Source organism: Lampetra planeri, chromosome 20, assembly GCF_965212315.1.
Source record: "Lampetra planeri chromosome 20, kcLamPlan1.2.h2, whole genome shotgun sequence".
Classification (NCBI taxonomy): Eukaryota; Metazoa; Chordata; class Hyperoartia; order Petromyzontiformes; family Petromyzontidae; genus Lampetra; species Lampetra planeri.
The window spans coordinates 12,262,970-12,283,273 of NC_136126.1; the positions used below are offsets into that span (position 1 = coordinate 12,262,970).

Sequence of the window (20,304 nt, forward strand, 5' to 3'; positions counted from 1 at the left end):
GCACAGGAGTACTGTGTATATATATACAGCAGATATTAAATAAACAACAAAGTGCTGCGGGATTTTCTATATTAGGCAAAGATGCCTTCTTTTTGCGCGTGCCTCTAAAATGACGTCGCGCAGCAATGCAAAGAGCGAGGGCCGCAGTAATCGCGGCAAGGCCACCCCCATCCCCTACTACGCAACGGACAAATCGCGAGCCGAGACACGCGAGCCCTTTTTATAAGATCGCTGCGGCGATGGGAAAGAGCATCTCACATTCTGACAAGGTGCTACCCACGTGTATTGGGAGCATTGGGAGACATGTGGCTGGGTTTATGGCAGAACGGCAGGGCAAAAAGCGTTGCCGATCGTTGAGCAAAGCACCTGGCCAAAGTTGCCGAAGTTGCAATGGTCGCCAGCCGCTGCGTCCAAAAAATGTTGGGGGGGCCCTGAACATGGCAGCGTGCTCTAAACCACCGGCCGTCGCGTCCTCGTGGAGGCGATTGTACGGTTGGGTGCGTACGGCGCGAAACAAGTTCAACATACTTACATACATAGCGATGCACAATGCACCGAGGCTAACGTGGGGACCCCCCCACACACACACACTTGCCCGGCATGGGCTTGCACTCATCTCCGTGGGCAGTCCCCCCCCCCCCCCCCCCGAGTCTCCATAAATCGTGAGCCTGCGAGCTTATATTAGGCTTTAGAATTGCGTTAGTTCGTTATTTACTGACTTGCCTTTAGCTCTGTGCAGTGCCTTGTGACCTCCGGGTGAAACGCGCTTTATAAGTGTAAATTATAATGAAAAAAACATCCACACTGTTGACTTCCCCACACAGTAAGTTGCACTGTGCTTCATTTTTTTTTTAGAAAGCTCAGAGACAGGGGTTGAGCCACACTTTGATGGGGAGGTTGGGGTAGGGGGGAGTTTGAACCCGGCTCTCAGCCTTGCGTCTGAGAGCCGGGCAATCATTCCCAGTGCCACCACCCAGATGCAAATTACACAGATCGCCGAGCCTAATCCTCTATACAAATCAGTTGCGCTGCTAAATCTAAAACAACACAGTCCCACGCGCCCCAATGTGCGTCTCTTGAGCCACGCTGGGTTTGCACTGGGGAGTGAAGGGGGGAGGAAGGCGGAGACGAGGATGCAGGTGGAGGAGCGCTGCCTGGCATCATCTTGCACGAAGGCAGTTGTCCCACGCGCTCCTCGCACCCCCTGCCCCCCTGGACCCCCCCCCCTCGCTATGAATATCACACGCTTGAATAATTCGTTCCACTCCGGACTGGATAAAGTCAATTTTACAAGTCGAACATCGGAATAAACTACGCAAAATTTATCAATACAAAATATTCCCAGCAAAGATAATGACAACTTGCGCTAATTTGCATTCGTGTTTTTATATTAACGAGACAAACCTTACTAATTGGCTGTGTGGCGGGTTATAAAACACATTTACATCTACGCAACCTAACAAAATAACTTCATTATGAATATGTTTTCATGAAATTACCTCATCTTTGCATCGATGTTTATGGGTATGATTATTTTAGTATGTGTGTAGGTCTAATAAAACCCATGTTATTCAAGTACAAACGTGCGACTTGCTACTGCTAAGCAATTTTATTACAACATGGACACCACGAACCATTTCCCAGTACAACATTCTACGAATGTACAAACTAGAAGAATGGAACGCCTCAAAATCAGGAATTTTATCTGCGATTTGCTTCACAGCGGGTTCATCGGGAGTCAATTCACAGACAACATCTGTGGATAACAGAACCCAAAAAGTTTGTCCACAGCATCTCCAAAGACTAAAAAAGACTTCTACCGCATGTCCAAAGCACCACACTTGCCGTGCATTACGATGTCATTGTACTTGGGGCTACCGTCTACTCTCATGTAGCTCCACATTTCTTACTTTCCCAAACGTTTGCCAAGATAGTATGATGTCCCCCCTTCCCACCTGCATCTCTTTTAATTCACAATGTGGCTCGCTCTACGACCGAGCAAGAGGTCTTCTCACGAGTCACGATACGGCACAACTGGTAGGTGGCACAGAAGTTGGCACACTACGCCGTGAATCTGGCGACGTCCAACATCTGCGGCGACTCAACACTGAAGCATGGTTAACTCACCCCTGTAGCCAACACGATGTGGACACACATTCTCATCCAGCATTCTCATCCAGCATCCTGCAGTGGCTTAACAAAAGGTCGTGAATTACTATCAAGATTAATACGGTACTTGTATCGGATGATCCACACTCAGGTCAGGCAGTGAATTGTTATGAACAACAGGCCAAGTGCGGCGTTGGCGGTCAATGGATCATGAGCTTTCGGATGCGCTTCTGCGGCCGTCTGGAACGCTCTTCCTTCCGATATTAAGAAGCCACTGGAGAGCTCTGCACTTTGAAATCTACGTAGAAAACTAATTTCTTCAAAACTGCTTTTTTTTAGCTTAGTTTGTCGTCGTCGCCCGCCCCCCGCATCTCCGATTAGCACGGTTGGCGATGCACGGCGTAAAAGTTCAGCATACACACGTACATCTCTCAGTCGGACGCACTGGCCACTGCTACACACAACCGTGTTCCCCGCAAGCTCTGCAGAACAAACACCTCAATGACGGCCAAGAGACACAAGCTCCTTTCATCATTAGTTTGGCACAAAATTACGGCTGCGAGCAATTGAGTTAACATATGGCACAATGCCTCACACACGCCCTCTGTTAAGACACTGCATTTGCGGACGAGGTTTTGAAACTTGGCACCGATTAAATTCTGTTAATTAAAGCAGAAAAAAACTCCTCATAAGTAATTGTGGGGCTGTTTCTCAATTAGAACTAGTATTGCACGTCTGGCCTAACGTTGTGTTAGTTGGCACCACACATTCACGTTGAGAAGCAAATGCGCCCCTGAGTAGGATTACCACGCTTTAGCGCCTTTAAAGGAATACACCGACGTGGTTTATGTACCAAGTTAAGACCCGACTGTGTTTACCCGACTGTTTACCCGACTGTATTTACCCCACTGTTTATCCCACTGTGTTTTACCAAAGCTCAGCGATGGTAAACGTGCAGATAGAGGCGCAGACCTGGAATAACTTGCTCATGCCGCTGTTGGCGGAAGGGCCTCAACTCAAAGTGTGCCTGTTGAGAGCCCTGGCCTACTCTGCCCCGCTGGCTAGACCGTCTTGGAAGTGGTGGGTGTACTCACACACTTTACCCCACCACACACAACTTTCTTATGGAATGCGGGTGGACACATTTACGCTGCTCGACGGACAGAGCCGCTGATATTTAAGATCTCGCCCCTTTGTTTCAGCCGCCAATGCCAGGAGATCAAGCCCAAGCGACGACCTCCAGGTCGCAAGTCCAGCGCGCTCACCGTCACTCCGCGGCAGATCCTTGCCGACTACGGACAGCAAATGGTAGGGGTCATGTTTTAAGCCCAAATCTGCTTGTAAACATGCCTATTCCATATGCGAGTAATTCCAATCAATGGTACCATACTGCATACCAGATCAACTTCAAAACTCAACTCTGCAATCAAATGTGTTTCGTATACTCACGAATATTACAACCAAAGTGCTGTAAATTACAATATAACTTACTAATCCTTTGTCGACCCACTGCTGGATACAGGCCTCTCAACACCCAACATTGGTCGCTCATGGAGAATATTGACAGATGAAGGGTGACCCAAAACTGGTTCAGATAACAATGCTAGCCATGGCCGATAATCAAACTACATTAGCGCAGTGAGCAAACCACTACCAAGCTGTTCCCCAAAACCACAAGCCATGATATAAGTAGGTGCGATATTTGCAGCAGAACGGAATAATTACGTGGAGTAAATCTCCAATGATAACTGAGAGGGGGCTAGGGGGGTGAGGGAGGGAGGAGAGAGAGGCAAGCCCACAACTCACCACAGTCCTCACAACAACCTGAGGAAATGCAAAACTAAACAAGTCACGACTCCTACTCAACCTAACACGTCACCACGGTTCAACGCATGGACACGTCTTTAAAGCCGTAGACTTGTGTATTATATAAACATGTCAAGGGGGTGGTGAGTGGTGGTTTGCGGCTGGTAGGACAGTAGCCGTCCCATCTCTCTAACAGTTCTCAAAGTTCCGTTGGTTCTACGCTACCGCAAGTACTCGCCTGCCTTTGGCAAATCCTGTTCAGTTACTGTGCTCACTGTGAACACTCCGAGCCATGCAAATTCCCAGTTGTTTTTGCCATTCCAGGCAAGATAAGACAAATGCCTACGAACGTGCACGAGGCACGGGCCCTGTGTGCGCGCGTACGGGACACATCGGTGCGGGTGTAAGGCGACGGGCAGGCAAAGGTTGCGTGTATCGTCCTCCACCCTGTTCAGAGTTGTTGCTCAGCTGCGTTGTCGAGCCAAACTGCGTGCACATCAGTTAGCGGCAGTATAAACCCAAGTGTCGCAGTGGATCATCTGCACCCCAGACACTCGGGAGAACGCAGGTAATAAGACGGAGGGATAATACAAGTCGTAACTTGCACAGTTGAAATCGTAAGTGGCAGTATATGGGCTGAAATTAGTTAATGGGGCACTCCGTTGAGCCCTCAATTAATCGAGCCATCATTGTATAAATGCACTTTATCCGAGCGATTGTGCGGAATGCAGCCAAGTAAATTAAAACTGCACCCTCCAGTCCAGTACTATAGTCCACACTGTGTGCCCCTGCTGCTGTCGAGATAAACGATGACGCTGTGCATGCACAGACAAGTGTGTGGCGTTACGGCGTGGGGTGCGATGGGAGTGCTGTCTGTCGAGCGGGGAGCGGTGGTGCAGCAGTTAACGCGCCGCGCGACGAACCCAGAGACCCGAGTTCGATTCCCGCTCATGGCCACCAACACCAGTGGTGATTATATCTGAGCCGGTCATGGGCCTGCCTTAGGTTGACTCAGCCTGAAATGAGTACCTGGTGCGGAGTGTAAAAACATCGCCACTGGGGAGACAAAGGTGGTCGGGCGTGGTGCTGGCCACCCACCCCCTCGTGAGCCGTGCCGACCTTCATTAGGTGCTCGCTAACAGCACTTGCCCCAACAGTCTGTTAAGGCGACACGGGGGGATCTTTGTCTATCCTAAGCAGACCCTGCGCTTTTATAATTCCCTCATTGTGGGTAATTTTCGGGCGATTTTTCAAATTGGGACAGTGAAAGCCGGCACACAGCGGCCTACTCTTGCAAACAACGTCACGGGATCTTTAACGTCCACTCTGAAAGCAGACAGTGCGTATTATTTCGTTTACGCTCAATAGCGCTTTCAAAACTCACCATTCGAGATGCAACTTTCTGGATACGTTAACGGGGCACATTTTCAAATCTAAAATGCGCGTAAAATTACAACCCCAAAGTAGTGCATTTCATAATAAAACACAACAATTGTCATCTTCACTAAAGCACAATGAGCGTCACTATAAGCGTGTAGAGGACGCCCGTCTCCGTGTGTGTGTAATCCAATCTCTGCAAATCTGAAAAGCCGCGTGAGCCCGGACGCTAAGCGGGGTTGCCAGTAAATACGGAGGACTCCACAATACACACGCAGCCAACGCCCTTCGTCGTGCCGTGTTGCCGATTGAGCACTCACCGGACATTTGGTTTTGAATGAGAAACTGGAACTGGCCGCGATTGGGTAGACAACACGTTGTTGGTTTAAAACTTGGCTTTCGCGACCGATATTATCAATCATAGAGATTGTGGGTTAGATCGCGTAAATGTAAATGCGTCGTTAAACCCCCCCCCCCCACCATGCCAATTAGTTACTAGTTCGGCACACCGGTTTGGGTGTTGGAGAGTAAACCCACAGAAACATTTACAAGTCGGGGACCGTGACGTTTCGCCGGCAATTAAGTTTGTTTGTTGAATTTCATTTCGGCCAAAACAATGTCAACCAATAAATCCCACGGGAAACACTCGACCTGAGCCACACTCCCATCCAGTGGCGGGTTAAGCTAGTGTGGGGCCTGTAGCATATGTTAAGGTCCCTAAATAAAAAAACACAAATATTAGAACACAAATTGTTAACTTGCAAAGTAATTGCATTTTTGCATTTGCTATACAGCCAGATAATACTACAAATCGCTAACATTAAACACCCAGTCTACCATCAAAGTTGAAGGCGGTATAGTACTATAGTAATAGAGCAAGTGCAGAATCACTGAGCCGGAATTGATAGCTTGAAAGCATTTAACGCGGGACCCTTAGCATACTTCGCTACTTTTGCTACTCGGATAATCCGGCACGGCTCCCATCCACCCAGACAGCCAGCAAACACAGCCTTCTCCTCCCCCCTTGCATTGTTAAAACACCCCCACCTTGCATTGTTACCACATCAACAGCCCGGCGCACACAAATCCACGACGCCCCTTCCACGCAGCCCAAACACCACCGACCTCAAGCCAACTTCGACGCTGTACGGCAGCAGCTGCTATGGTTTACATTTACAAAAAAATACCAACACGTACGTTTGAATTAAAGGCAGCGTGTCTATATAGTTGGCTAGCTAAACATACCTACTTGGTAATGGGTGTTTTGTTTGTTTGTTACGATGAAAGCAAACGATTCACAGATGTTCGTCACACGCAAACACATCGGTGTGGGTTGTTGTACGTGGAGAGCGAGGCCCCACGTAGTCACGATGAACGCGTCCCAACAACTCCCATCCTCCACACAGACTCGCGCCCCCCCCCCCTTCTGCTCTCCGCCCCGGGGCAACGCCGAGAAGGCCCCCCCCCCCCCCCAAGTTGAATGGTCGCCGCGTAGCAGCAGCAGAAAGGGGCTGCTGCTTCCACATTCACTCGAGCTGAGTAACCCGCACGCGTTCTAACACGTGGACACCTCCACCCCTAACTCGCCATCACAGACACCACCACCACAGACACCATCGTGTTGCTCACTGGCTCAGTGACTTGGCGGTTGATTCAACACCACAATCGGACAACTGTCGCAGTGATTGTTGTCGTTGTTGTTCTCAACCACAACACAAGCAACGCGTGTCGGCAATGTTCATCGCCGGAGCTTCAGGTCGCTTCGTCGTCGTTCGATGCCGCGGGGTGAGGACCGCGTGGATCGCGGCTCAGCGCAGCGAGACGACATCACGAGACCGCGGCGCCGTGGAAGCAGAAGAAGAGGGGAGGGGAGACAGACGCCGAGACACACGGAGACAGACACGGAGAGAGACACATGGAGAGAGACACACAGAGACAGACACGGAGTTCACAGACACACGGAGACAGACACGGAGTTCACAAACACAGAGACAGACGCGGAGTTCACATACCAACTCCCGCCCAACAAAGCAAACTCCCATTCGCCACGAGGCTACAACTTCTAGAACAACCCCTTGAGAGAGAGAGAGGGAGCCTCCCGTCCTTACCTTTGACGCGGTGGTGGTGAATGGATGAGCGGCGAATGAAGGAACGAACAGGAGAGAGACCCGTGGCAAAATCCTCTGCGGTGGTGATGGTTGTGGCGGTGGTGGTGGCGGCGGCGGTGGTTGTGGTAGTGGAGGTGGTGGTGATTGGGGTAGTGGCGGCGGTAGTAGAGGTGGTGGTTGGGGAGCTTTGCGAGTTGGAGCTGCGCCGTTTGCGAAGTGGATCGCGAACTTTGAAAGTGGAGGTTGTGGCGGGTGGGGGGATTGTGGGTGGGGGGGTTGTGGGTGGGGGGGGGGTTGTGGGTGGGGGGGGGTTGTGTGGGGGGGGGGGGTTGTGTGGGGGGTTGTGTGGGGGGGGGGGGTGTGTGGGGGGGGGGTTGTGTGGGGGGGGGTTGTGTGGGGGGGGGGGTTGTGTGGGGGGTTGTGTGGGGGGGGGGGTGTGTGGGGGGGGGGTTGTGTGGGGGGGGTTGTGGGGGGGGGGGTTGTGGGGGGTCCACGCGCGGGGAGGGGGGGACGCTCGCAGCCACCGCACGGAGCGGCACCCGAGGGGGGGGAGGGCGGATGAGGCAGCGAGGAATGTCCCAGCCGACACTCGCCAGCCAATCAAAAAGCACTTGCAACTTTAAATCAGCTGACCACCCCCCCCACCACCTCCGAGAAATCCTCCGTATCCCTTCCCCCATCCATCCCGTTTGAGCCAAATCCCAAAAGCCCCCCCTCCTCCTTACCCCAACAACCCCCACAGAGTCCCACATCGTGTCTCCCCCCCACCACCACCGCTCTCACAGTGACAACAGCGACAGATCGTGCTGTGTCACGCCGAGCCACAAGGATGTGTCTGTGTGTGTCTGTGCGTCTGTCTGTGCGCGTGTGTCTGTGTATGTGTGTCTGTCTGTGTATGTGTGTCTGTCTGTGCGTGTGTCTGTGCGTGTGTCTGTGCGTGTGTGTGTCTGTGCGTGTGTGTCTGAGCGGTAGTTTAGCGGTTAGCGCGCTGCGCTATGAACCCGACGACACGAGTTCGATTCCCACTCACGGCCAACACCAGTGACGATTATCTGAACCGATCCCGGGCCTCCCCTAGGTCGACTCAGCCTCAAATGAGTACCTGGTGCGGTGTGTAAACATTGCCACTAGGGAGACAAAGGCGGTCGGGCGTGGTGCTGGCCACCCACCCCCCCCGTGTACCGTCCCGGCCTTCATAGGTGCTCGCTAACAGCACTTGCCCCAACAGTCTGTTAAAGGCTATACGGGGGTTATTTGTTCTTTGTTTCTTTGTCTGTGCGTGTGTGTGTCTGTGCGTGTGTGTGTGTGGGGGGAGCGGTAGTGTAGCGGGCTGCGCTAAGAACCCGGCGACCCGAGTTCGATTCCCGCTCACGGCCAACACCAGTGAAGATTATCTGAACCGGTCATGGGCCTCCCCTAGGTTGACTCAGCCTCAAATGAGTACCTGGTACGATGTGTAACAACATCGCCACTGGGAAGGCAAAGGCGGCCGGGCGTGGTGCTGGCCACCCACCCCCTCGTGTGCCGTGCCGGCCTTCATAGGTGCTGCTCGCTAACAGCACTTGCCCCTACAGTCTGTTCGGGCTACACGGGGTCTCTTTGTGGTTGTGTCTGTGACTCACGGCGACCGTCCGGATGCCAGCCGGATGCCCACCGCCCACGTGTGGGCACCGAGATCACAGAGAGAGCCGCGCGTGACGACAACGCGCGCCCTTTGTTCAGCGAGTCACGTGGTGGTCACGTGGCACGCTGCTGAACTGCTCCGGCGAGCACAGAGAGAGAACCCCGGCGAATGAAGCGAGCACCGCAATCCTGCACCGCAATTGTTGCGTCACGATTATTATTTAGTCCCCACACGCTTAACGACGTCGGGACACAGTTTCCTATGAAGGCCGTCTTTTAAAAAGTTTTTTTTATATATATATAACGTTTTTATTCACAATTGGCGCGCCTGAGACACGTGGCGCCTGCTTCTTGGGCGAGGCGATTCGAGAGTTGAGGGACCGCGGCGTTTTTGACCGACACAAAAATATATAAGTAATAAGGCGTCCATACAAAATGTTAATTGCTGTAAAGTAGCGAATGAATATATTAAGTGATACAGGCATGCATTGTCACCGGATCTGAGTAGATGTGCAACATTTTGAATTGATTGGACAACAGGAAGTAGACGAAATTTTGATGACAAGATTTGACCACGACAAACATAGGAGTCGGGTTCAGTAAAACCGTTGAACAAGGCATCTCACGTCAACAGCCACGTGCTGGCATTGCACTTGGCTCACGCATCTACCTGGGGGGACACTGGCCCGTGATGTAACGGCGTGAGTGCGCACTCAGCTCCACATCACCCAGCGGTCACCGGTTCGATCTCCAGGCGAGTGCAGCTGAGACACAAAGGGAGTTCTGAAATCGACCCCATCCCCACTCTGTCCACCCAGCAGAGGAACAATGGATTCACCAGTCGATTGGTGAGCTAAAGTGTGGGCTACTTGCCACCTCTTACAATACGTCTATTAGCCAGGTTGGAAGAGTAGGCCAAGTACCATCTAGAGCTCCCTCTAGTGGAAACACTTCCGTGGAGCAGTGGTGTTAGCGGGCAATTGCAGGGCTGCGCCTTAGGACTCCTCCAAATGTGCTCATGCACACAACATTGTGATGCATTTATCACGCGCCTACCCACGTTCCTTTTCCTGAATGTATCGGGTAATTCCATGCCTGTGGTGACAACATGATGAATAGCAGGGACTCTAATGCGTTTTCCAAAGAAACAGCGACTTCCTGCTTGGGAATTGAAGAATAAAAAACGTGGGTTTTTTTATTCTCCATTTCCAACAAACTCTTTTGACAGCCACCTTGGGCTGCCTCATGACGCGCGCGCTGCCTGCCCCATCATCATCATCGTCGTCATGGGCACCCAGCGGCAGGAGGGTTACCACCACCCATCCCGGTCACACACGGACATGCCGCCGGCGGCGGCGGGACTCGCGGCGTCTGTTCGGGTGGCAGCGATTGATTTGTACCGAGATCTGGTCACCGTTGTTGTGTTGAGCTTCATTACCATTCACTGCACGGTCTTGATACACCAGAGATCGGCAACCTGTGGCTCATTAAGCACTGTTTCGTCACGTTATTTATTAAGAACCATATCGTATTGACTATTTAAATATTGAGGGGTTGAGGGGGGGGTGTTTACCGAATTCGAAAAAAAATGTTCCTTCTTCGTTGTTTTGGTTTTGCCGACCCTTGCGATAGGCCCAGGCTGACCGAGACATCTGTCCCCGGGCTGGTCTGCAGTGCGAGAAGGTGGCGGCCCTAAGTGCCGCAGTCTCACTTTGAGATGAACCGCCACGCAGAGGCGTGCAGAGTCGCATGTACAACAGCTGTCGGCCTTATCCAGACCACCAGCTCAACAATGACTGAATGTGTAACCATTTTGTCGTTTCCATCAATGACTCAAAAGTATCGATTAAATGTGGCGGCCCCAGCAACGGGCAGCGGTGAAACAAGGACACAACTGGATGTCAGTTTACATCTCATTAGGACTCATCAGTACGCCACAGTCGTCAACGTTCGCTGCTGCCACGTGTCTCTGGGAACCCCGCGCATGGAGAGGGCTGTTACCTTGACACTACGGGGCACTTGCCGAAAGGCAACACCGAATTCAAATCTGCGAATGAGGAGAAACTCGTGAGGGAATCTGCGATCGGATTTCTCCCCCCTCCCCTTCTCCCGGGCACGCATGAAAGGCCGCAACCCCCCCCCAACCCCCGCTGTGCCCCCTTTGTGCCGCCGATTCACACAGGGCCGAGGCAGCCATGCGAGGCCAATTCATGGAATGTCAAGCTCAATGGGCCACTTTTCTCGCCGGCACAAGAGTCCTCCATGTACGCGTCACGAGAGCAAACCGTCGATGAATGCGCACAATGCGCTTGAGCTAACGGGAGCTGAGCGTCGCGCCGCGCAAACGTGGCGGCGCACGCTGTGCAAGTGCCCCTGAAGCGCGTGAAGGACGCGCCGGTCGTACAATTTGCATTCATAAAGTCGCGAGTTGTGGACACGACGCCCAAAGCAATTTGCCAAGTGCCACCAATGAATGGGCCGGAGTCGGTGGCATGATGTTAAATTTTTTTTCTCTTCCGAGTCGGCAACACAATGATCGAGAATTGCCTTTGTTGCAGAGACAGCGAGTTTTGTTTTGTTTGTTTCAAGCGATGAGAGCCTTCCCGAATCGGTGTTCAGTAACTGCCGCAGACATTCTGTGCCTCCGCACCGCACTCGGCTGGTGTCGTGTGACCGCAACGCTGCCAGACGGTGTTACTCCACGTGCTGCCACACCAGGTCCAGCAAGTGTTGCACGATCCGTCGACATTCACGATCAAGATTTAATTTCACGTGAATTGTTTCTGTCTCTCATGTGGAAATGCTTATGGGCGACATTCGGTTCCGTCTGTACACACACGGAGGGCGTTTTCATCAATATTTGTTTTCCCCCGAAGTATTTAATTATTTTTTTATGAAAAAGATTATAATAAACATGTATCAAAAGATGGGCACGTTTCAAACGGTTTGTTCACGACATGTAACTTCCTTGTTTGGAATTATTAAACTTAAAAAATAAATCTTGCTATGAAATTAACATTTCAATAAACTCTTGCTACTTGGAAGTCTAAAATATTTTTCCCTTTTCGGTTGTCGAAAAATGTTCCATTCTGAGATAAAAACCCACACCAGGCCGAATGAGAAAATGCAAGAAAGTGTGCTGTGAGTTAGAACTGTGGCTTTTCGCGAAACGTTTACAACAGGGCAGGGCATGCGGGCCGCGTAGTTGTCAAGTATTAAAGCAGAGGCACTCACACACATGCAAACACACCTCGCGCAAAGACGAAGATACCCCTATAGCCTTTAATGGACCGTCTGGGCAAGTGCTGTTAGCGAGCACCTATGAAGGCCGGCACGGCACACGAGGTGGTGGGTGGCCAGCACAATGCCAGGCCACCTTTGCCTCCCCAATGCTGATGATTACACACCACACTAGGTACACATTTAAAGCTGAGTCGACCTAAGAGAGGCCCATGACTGGGTGCAGTTAATCACCACTGATGTTGATGGGATTCGAACTCAGATCACTGGATGAAAATCGCAGTGTACTAACCACTGCACCAGCACACCTGCACCTCAACAGCCCACCACTCATTGCTGGGAGAAGTGTAGCGATTAGTGGTACCGAACAATCAATCTCGCTGCATTGGCATTCCACGCTCACTGCCCTGCGGCGGCTGCTTGAGACGTTTATTCCACTCGGGGTCAAGAGGTCGTCATGGCCACCGCACCACCATTGCTTCCTTGCTGGTGCCAGATCCTGCAGCTGTTGCAGATTCAACACCCGACCTGCCAGATCCGCTCGTACACCACGCAACATTCTGATAGCTCGAGACTCTTCATCGCCAATTCCGAGTACCACGCTGGCACTTGTTTTCGGTGGTAAGTATCATTGCTCAGCATGCAAATGTAGAATTCCACATCAGTGTTGTTGGGAAGGGACCAACCATTTGAGTGGTTTATGAAAATACACAGGCATCCATAGACTGGACCAATGTTATTGCCGGTCATCTTTAACGAGCATGCCATTTGGGTTCACGGTTGCCGTAATGCCAACTCCGGATTTTAAACTTTCCTCAGCCAAATTGAACCTTCAGGTGTTCACCTATCATGTCGAGGCGCCACAATGGTTCACATCGAGTCCGCTCCCTTCCTTCCAATTACTACGCAGCACTCGGTACCCCCCCCCCCTTTCAGTTTCAATTTAATTGATTAGGTAGAGCCCTGTGAGCCATGCGACTCTTGACTCGGGTGCAACCGCAACAAACAAAAACATAAATAAAGAATATCTTATGGTGACTACGCGCAACAGAAAAATCCAGGAAAAAACAGCAAAATCTTCCAGAAAAAACCCCGTATTTCAACGCTGTGTGCAAAAATCCCAGTGGGATGCAAATCAAACAATAACAACCATAATAAAATTTATATTAAAGTTATCAGGCTAACTCTGTACTACAACAAACAAACATGGCTAAACCAAACGTTTTCGCAATCACCAAAATAAAGCTATAAAAGCAATGTACCAGTGATCATAGGAACTGTGATTCAAATTTAACAATAAACGATAGACATAACATGTACAACCAAACTTTGCAGCCATAGCTGGCAGCATGAGTCACTCCATAACAGCAGGAGAATCAGTAGGAGTATCAAACTGTTACAATGCACCTTTAAAGATCAGCACACTATAATCAAAACTCAAGATCATACTTTGCAGCGGTCATCCGGAGCGATACATTTGATTTCAGGCCACTGAATAGCAGTGGCAGCTAGGGGTGTACAACTCCTCTAGAGCAGTTTTGAGTGCAGATCTCACAGGTAGTGATCCAAGTTGCAGTTTATTGGCGATAGCATTCCAGACCCTGGGGGCATCAATAGCAAAGGCCCTTCCTCCAGTATTTGTACGGCAATGAGGAATGTGAAGCTGGTAAATGAGCGAGGATCTTCGGTCACATTTGTTCTTCGAAACTGTGAGGAGATCCAGCAGGTAGTCTGCTGATTTTTTTGTAAGTACATCGTGAATAAATACGATCTGATGCACAAGCCGTCGATCATTTAGAGATTACCGCTGCCATCCTGTCGATTACTTAATCATGAGAGCACAGATCTAAGGATGGCTGCACACCCAATTATTCCAATAAATTAATGGTTTTGAAAATAATCATGAAGAATGCACATTCTATTCTGTTAAATATTTTACAAAGAACGATCTGATGTATGATAATCAAGACAGGTGTTACCCAATGGTGAGAAACTAGCCGCAACATTAACAACGTTTAAAAGCCACCACCTGGTGAAGCCATCCATACCCTGAACCAAAAACCTCAAAACACTCAACACATTCGTCAATAACATTCACCAAACCTTACACCTAACCAGTACCTTAAACTGTACACTACACTATACCCGAACCCATACCCTAAACTGTACCCTACCCTACACCCTACCCTAATCCATACCCTAAACAGTACCCTCCACCCTACGCTACCCTACACCATACCCTAGCCTGTATCCAAACCTGTACCGTACACTGTGACCTAAACCGTACAGTAAACAGTACGCTACACCGTACCCTAACCCGAAACCATACCCTAATCCAAACCCTAACCAGTACCCTAAACCGTACCCTACACAGTACTCTACACCCCCTCAACCAGGTGCACACCCATGCCCCGGCAGCCTCTTGCGCTCTTCATCTCTCTGTGTGCAAATCGCTCCAAGTAACGGGGGAGGGTGGCCCTACAGCAGAGCGCTTCACCTCACCAACAGAAGGTATCCCCACTGTAAATCACAATTGGAAATCCACTCAGCCCATCGTCCCTCCGGTGTTGATCAACGAATTATCACTGGATTAAAAATCTACTTTGGTTAGACAGATAATATACATTGACCACTGCCGGCATCTCTCCAACTCGGCTGTGTGACCAGGACACCGTCGGCGGGCTCGCACTTGGGAGCCTAACAATGGCCAAGAGGGCAGCTGGATGAGTGGAGTGAGCAGATAAAGAGGAACAGCTTAAAACTGCGAAGGTTGCCACCTAGTCCTCTATATAAAAGTCGGCCCTGGTCAATCTCAGCCTGGGTCAGGGGGTCGGCAAACCAAAACTAACAAGAGGAGACGTTATTTTACTTCCTCCGAACTCGGTAACAAACTCGATACTTCAAGAGCCGCAATGCAACGCGTTGGCCACGAGACGGTGGTCCTTGATGACGTCACTAAACAGTCCTCAGAGAGCCGCATGCGGCCCCGGAGACGCCGGGTGCCGACCACGTGGCGGCCTAGGTCTATCTCGGCCAGCCGAGGTCCATCAAGACGATGCAGTAACTTGCCATAGAGTTGCACACAATACCCGCTACCAGAAATCAGGACAAATACATTTCCACCATCCAAGCAGATACACCTATTCTAGGACTGTCCGGGTCAACGTTGGAGCAGTATTGGAGATGCCGGGTGTTCCGAGGGCACGGTAACTCCAGCCCACATTGAAAACAAAAACATGAGAACAGAATTGGAGCAATGCTCTGTCGAAACATCAGCAACTCCGCGCGTTAGTTGGGGTCTCACAGCCAAAACGCGGCTTCGTTTACAGGCCTTAAGCACCACCCTAAAGTCCCGTGACTGTTCCATCGGTTTAATCCAGGGAGACCAAGCACCGGAATAGAGGATGGAACCAGCAGAGTTGGTAACTGATGAATCTCACAAAAAATGTAATTCTGGCCAGAGCACCATTCCAGAGCTAAAAGGGCACCGAGCTGAACAATGAACACAGCATGGCAGGAGCATTCGGTGAGCCCGTTGCACTGCAAAAGCGCAACGGCGAAGGTGGCGTAATAAATCACGGTACTCTGTCTTGCTAACTTTACTGCAATACCAATGTTAACTTCATCCATTACCCATGCTCCCAATGAGTGTCTTCATTACCAGGATACAAACACGACACCACAATTGGAACGGTTCATGGCAGGTTAGCGAGGAGGAGGGCAGAGGGGGGGGCAGGGGGGGGCGCAGAGTCTCGGTTGAGACGGTGGCGGCGGCGGCGGCCCTTTTGCGACAGGAGGCAGCATGCGCACACGCCACCACCATCATCGCCACCACCGCGATCGCGTTCACCGTACGGGCGAGGCTCGCCGGGGCCCGCTGCGACACAACCCCCAATCGGTGTGGGAAGTGCGGACGCGTGCGGGATTTTGTGCAGCCCATTATGACCGCACGTCCGCAGTATTTGGCATCTGGCTAGACAAAATTGGGCCATTTACACCTTCAACAGATCACCAGAGTAGATGCACTTAGCGCACCTAATTAGAATGTATCATTATACATAGCAGTGCCGCACGGCTCCACGGTGGGCATGAGCTCATTCCGAGGCTGCAATAATGCACATTGTGAGCAGCAGCAGCAGGGCACTGGGATGACAAATGCGCAATGCGGAGCGCTGCATAGATTATCGTCAGGATGAGAGTAAACAGAGGAACTGCCGCTTTACAGGGATCACGAGGCAGTGTTGGGAGGTCAGGGTGGCTGGGTGAACGGAACGTTGGGAAGATGTGAGGGTGGGTGGGTGAGAGGGTGGGTGGGTGAGAGGGTGGATGGGTGTGTGAGGGTGTGTGGGTAGGTTGGTGAGTGGAGAGTGGGTAGATGTGAGGTTGGCTGGGTGGGTGAGTGAGAGGGTGGTTTGGTTGATGAGTGGAGTGTAGGGAGATGTTAGATTAGAGTGGGGCTCTCATCACAACGTGATGTGAATGTTGGCATCGTGTGCTTGGCTCAGACACGCGACGGCACAATGAAAACTCATTCATAACAGTTGCTTCATTTATTTTATACCTCAGTGGGAGCCATGGAATGAAACATTTAACGGAGAACAGCCACCGTGGAGATGGAGCGATTAAATAAGTTTGTCTGGGCGGTGGCGAGATGTTAACTACCTCCCCAGGCATACAGGAGGTCGTGGGTTTGACCCCAACCCTGACGCCTGTTACTTTGGAATTTACGTGTTCTCCCCGTGGTCGCGTGGATTTTTCTCCGAGTGATCCGGTTTTTCCCTCCACATTTATAAACATGCGTTTGGAGTATTTGGTTGCTATAAATTTCCACATAATAAGCCACTTCGTTGACCTATCATTTGTGACCAGGTTACTTCTGAATAAGAGCTACATCGCTCAGAGCCTTACTTGGTAAAATAAAAAATATTTTTGGTTTTAGTGTGCAGGTGCTGGGTGATTACATTGCAGGATTGTGAGCGTTGGAGGTGGCTTGGGAAGGCCTTTATCTAGCAGTGGAAGGACTATGTCTGATGCTGACAGTGACGATGATACAAACTGCTGAAGAGTTCGTTAAAGAACGGAGATTGTTTTTAGTTCGAGTGGGCGCACCGCTTAAAACTGTAATTGTTTATGGATTTTCTTAGTTCCTAAAAGCTGGCGATAATGGTCTGAGGCCCTTTAATTAAACGACCATTATTCATGGTCATTTAATTTAAATTTGTGCTAATTTCAGATTCATATATTTAGAAACTTTAAAGTTAGACATGAATGGGAGCGGTGGCGTAGCGGTTAGCGCATTGCGCTACGAACCTGGCGACAAGAGTTCGAATCCCGCTCACGGTCAAACACCAGCGACGATTATCTGAACCGGTCACGGGCATCCCCTAGGTTGACTCAGCCTCAAATGAGTAGCTGGTGTGGTGTGTAAACATCGCCACTGGGGAAACAAAGGCGGCCGGGCGTGGTGCTGGCCAACCACCCCCTCGTGTGCCGTGTCAGCCGTCATAGGTGCTCACTAACAGCACTTGCCCCAACAGTCTGCTAAGGGGGGATCTTTGTCTTTGTGTGTTTCAGTGTCTTTTTGTACGTGTTTGTGTCTCCGTGCGTCTTTGTCTCGGCGTCTGCATTGCCCAACTGCGCATGGGCGACCGAGGGAATTGAGAGGGCCGGTGGTGGGGGCCGACGGCTGCCGCACTGCGCGACCAAAAGAGAGGGAAGGGCGGGAGGTGGGCGCTGGATCGGTCACTCAACACTGCTGGGACTTTGCCATCATGCCACAACCACCGGCTGCGAAGCGCTGATCCCCAACATCAACAAATCATTCATTTACATTATTTTTCCATCCATCCTCGTACCTTATTCGTGTTTTTCGGGGGCCATGACGTGACCCGCAGTATATCTGAATCTGCGTTATATCATCAGGCTTTTATGCAGTTGGTTTAAATCGTTACATGGCCAGCGATGCGCTTCAACGATTTAAATTAATATTCGTTTTGCCAATCCACTGCTGGATAAAGGCCTCCCCATATCAAGTTGGTCACAGAGGTTTGTTCGACCATACTTCACCACGCTGGTCAGTGAAGGTTGAAGGGGAGACGGCCAGAACTGGGTCAGATGTCTCTCACCGTTGATGTCAACTGTGGCCGGGAGTCAAACTCAGCTCACTGGTGTTCAAAATCGTAGTGCGCCAACCACAGCGCCACGCGCCATGCCAGCCGCTGCGCTTTTGTGACCGAAAGGCCCGGAGCGAGCTCGGAATCAGGTTGATATTATGGGGAAATGGATGGGGAGCTTTGTGTGTTCTTCTCTCATATTTTATTCATGTTTTTCAACAACAAAACAGAAGCGGACACAACCATAGGTTATTAAAAACTCATGATCGACACGCAAACATTAAGAGAACGGCGTTCCCCAGCTGTGATTCGGGAAGCCAGGAAAAGGCGGATAGGAGAGAACAGCAGAGATAAGTTATTACAGAAAAATGGTGATAGATGAGATCATATAAATATTAGTAATGTCTGCGTATTTATTTAGTTATTTACATTCTCAACAAAGATGTGAATTATAATGTTTGTGCTGTGTATGATGTGGTTTTTCATTGAGCGAGAACCCACGTTTAACAGAGTCCTTTCCTGTAAATATCTCTCGACATTCCCCAGCGCTGTTCAAGCAGCGATGCCTCTGCTGATGAGACGCTGAATGTTGAAACCGGTCCACACTTTGCGAGTGTTTCACCAATGCAGCTAAAACACTCCCAGAAGCCTTTGTGACTGGTGGGATGTGTATATATTATTGTTTTTGTCGACGTGGAGGGGCAGATGTGGAGGCGTATTGTCTGAATCTATTCAGGGATATCACGGTGGCGAGATGCTAACTTGCTCACCTGCTGTGTTGGAGCTCGTAGGTTCAATCTCGACCCTGGAGCCTGGTGTATAGTTGGAGATTGCGTGTCTCTCTCCCCGTGGTCGCGTGGATTTTTCTCCGGGTTCTCCGGTTTCCCCCTCCACGTTTAGAATCGAGATACATTTAGAGCATTTGGCTGCTGCGATAAGTTCGCACGTGACAATGATAAGCAACTTTGTCGAGCTATCATTTGTGCCCAGCTCGCTTATGGAAATGAGTTCCAGAGCTCAGTGGGGCCTTGCCTGGGGAAAAGAAAAACTGATTCGTTTTTAGTTTAACCAGGTAACCTGGGTCACCAAAATTCCAAAAGCAAAACAAATAAAATAAAGTGCAACCATGTAGCAAATCGAAACCGTAGCAAAAAACAACTGCGTCATATAAAATGGTCAAGCCACACAAATCAACAAGGGAAGGAAGGGGGGGGGGAAGTTATTTTTTTACTTCACGCGTGAGAAAAAAAAAACTACTGAATTCACTAAGCATTGTGTTTCAAGCCGGGGCACCGCAGAATGTCCATCATTTCCCAAATGACAGCTTCTGACTGCACTTTCACGACAGTCGGGTTCAGAGGGTGAATTACGAGCACAGTTAAAACAGGCACAAGCAACGTCGGTCGACCCAGGTGACTGCAAATGAGGGGCAGGTCGGAGACTATCCTCGCCTCTTGAGTTCTCGCCTGGGTGAGAGGCGGCTACCCACGAACTATAAATGAATAAAACCGTCCGACGGGCCAAGGGGGGGACTAGTTACCGACACTGAAGACGTCACGAGGCAAATCAGGGGGGCCCCGGGCTGGCGGCGACGCAAGGCCGAGAGCCCCGATTGGCCACTTGGACAAGCGTGGGGATGAGCGAGGCTGCGGGGGATTCTCCAGGGAGTTCAAAAGGGAAATGAGTGGGAAAGGCGGGATGGGGTAAAGAGACAGTGGTGGACAAGTGCTGCAAAGAGAGGATTGGTGAAAGAAGGAACTTGGGCGGAGGCTCGAGGAGATTCTGGATGGGTCGAGAGAGAGTGGCGATGTTTTACACACCGCAAAAGGTACTCATTTGAGACTGAGTCGACCTAGACGAGGCCCAGGACCGGTTCAGATGTTCTTCACTGGTGTTGGCCGTGAGCGGGAATTGAACTCGTGTGTAAC

The 20,304-nt window shown here is 50.6% G+C and overlaps 1 protein-coding gene across 5 annotated transcripts in view; it reads right to left on the minus strand.

Annotated features, from left to right (window-relative positions):
• The window catches only part of LOC144724456 (ras GTPase-activating protein nGAP-like), a 589,022-nt gene that overhangs the window by 334,578 nt on the left and 234,140 nt on the right, over window positions 1-20,304 (minus strand). Inside the window, exon 1 of one of the 5 annotated variants that reach the window (XM_078603596.1) lies at window positions 7,401-7,642. The exons of the other annotated variants lie outside the window; for them this stretch is intronic. The gene's annotated coding sequence lies outside the window, so the exon portion shown is untranslated. Of the gene's footprint in view, window positions 1-7,400; window positions 7,643-20,304 lie in introns of those variants that run through there. 5 annotated transcript variants of the gene reach the window in all.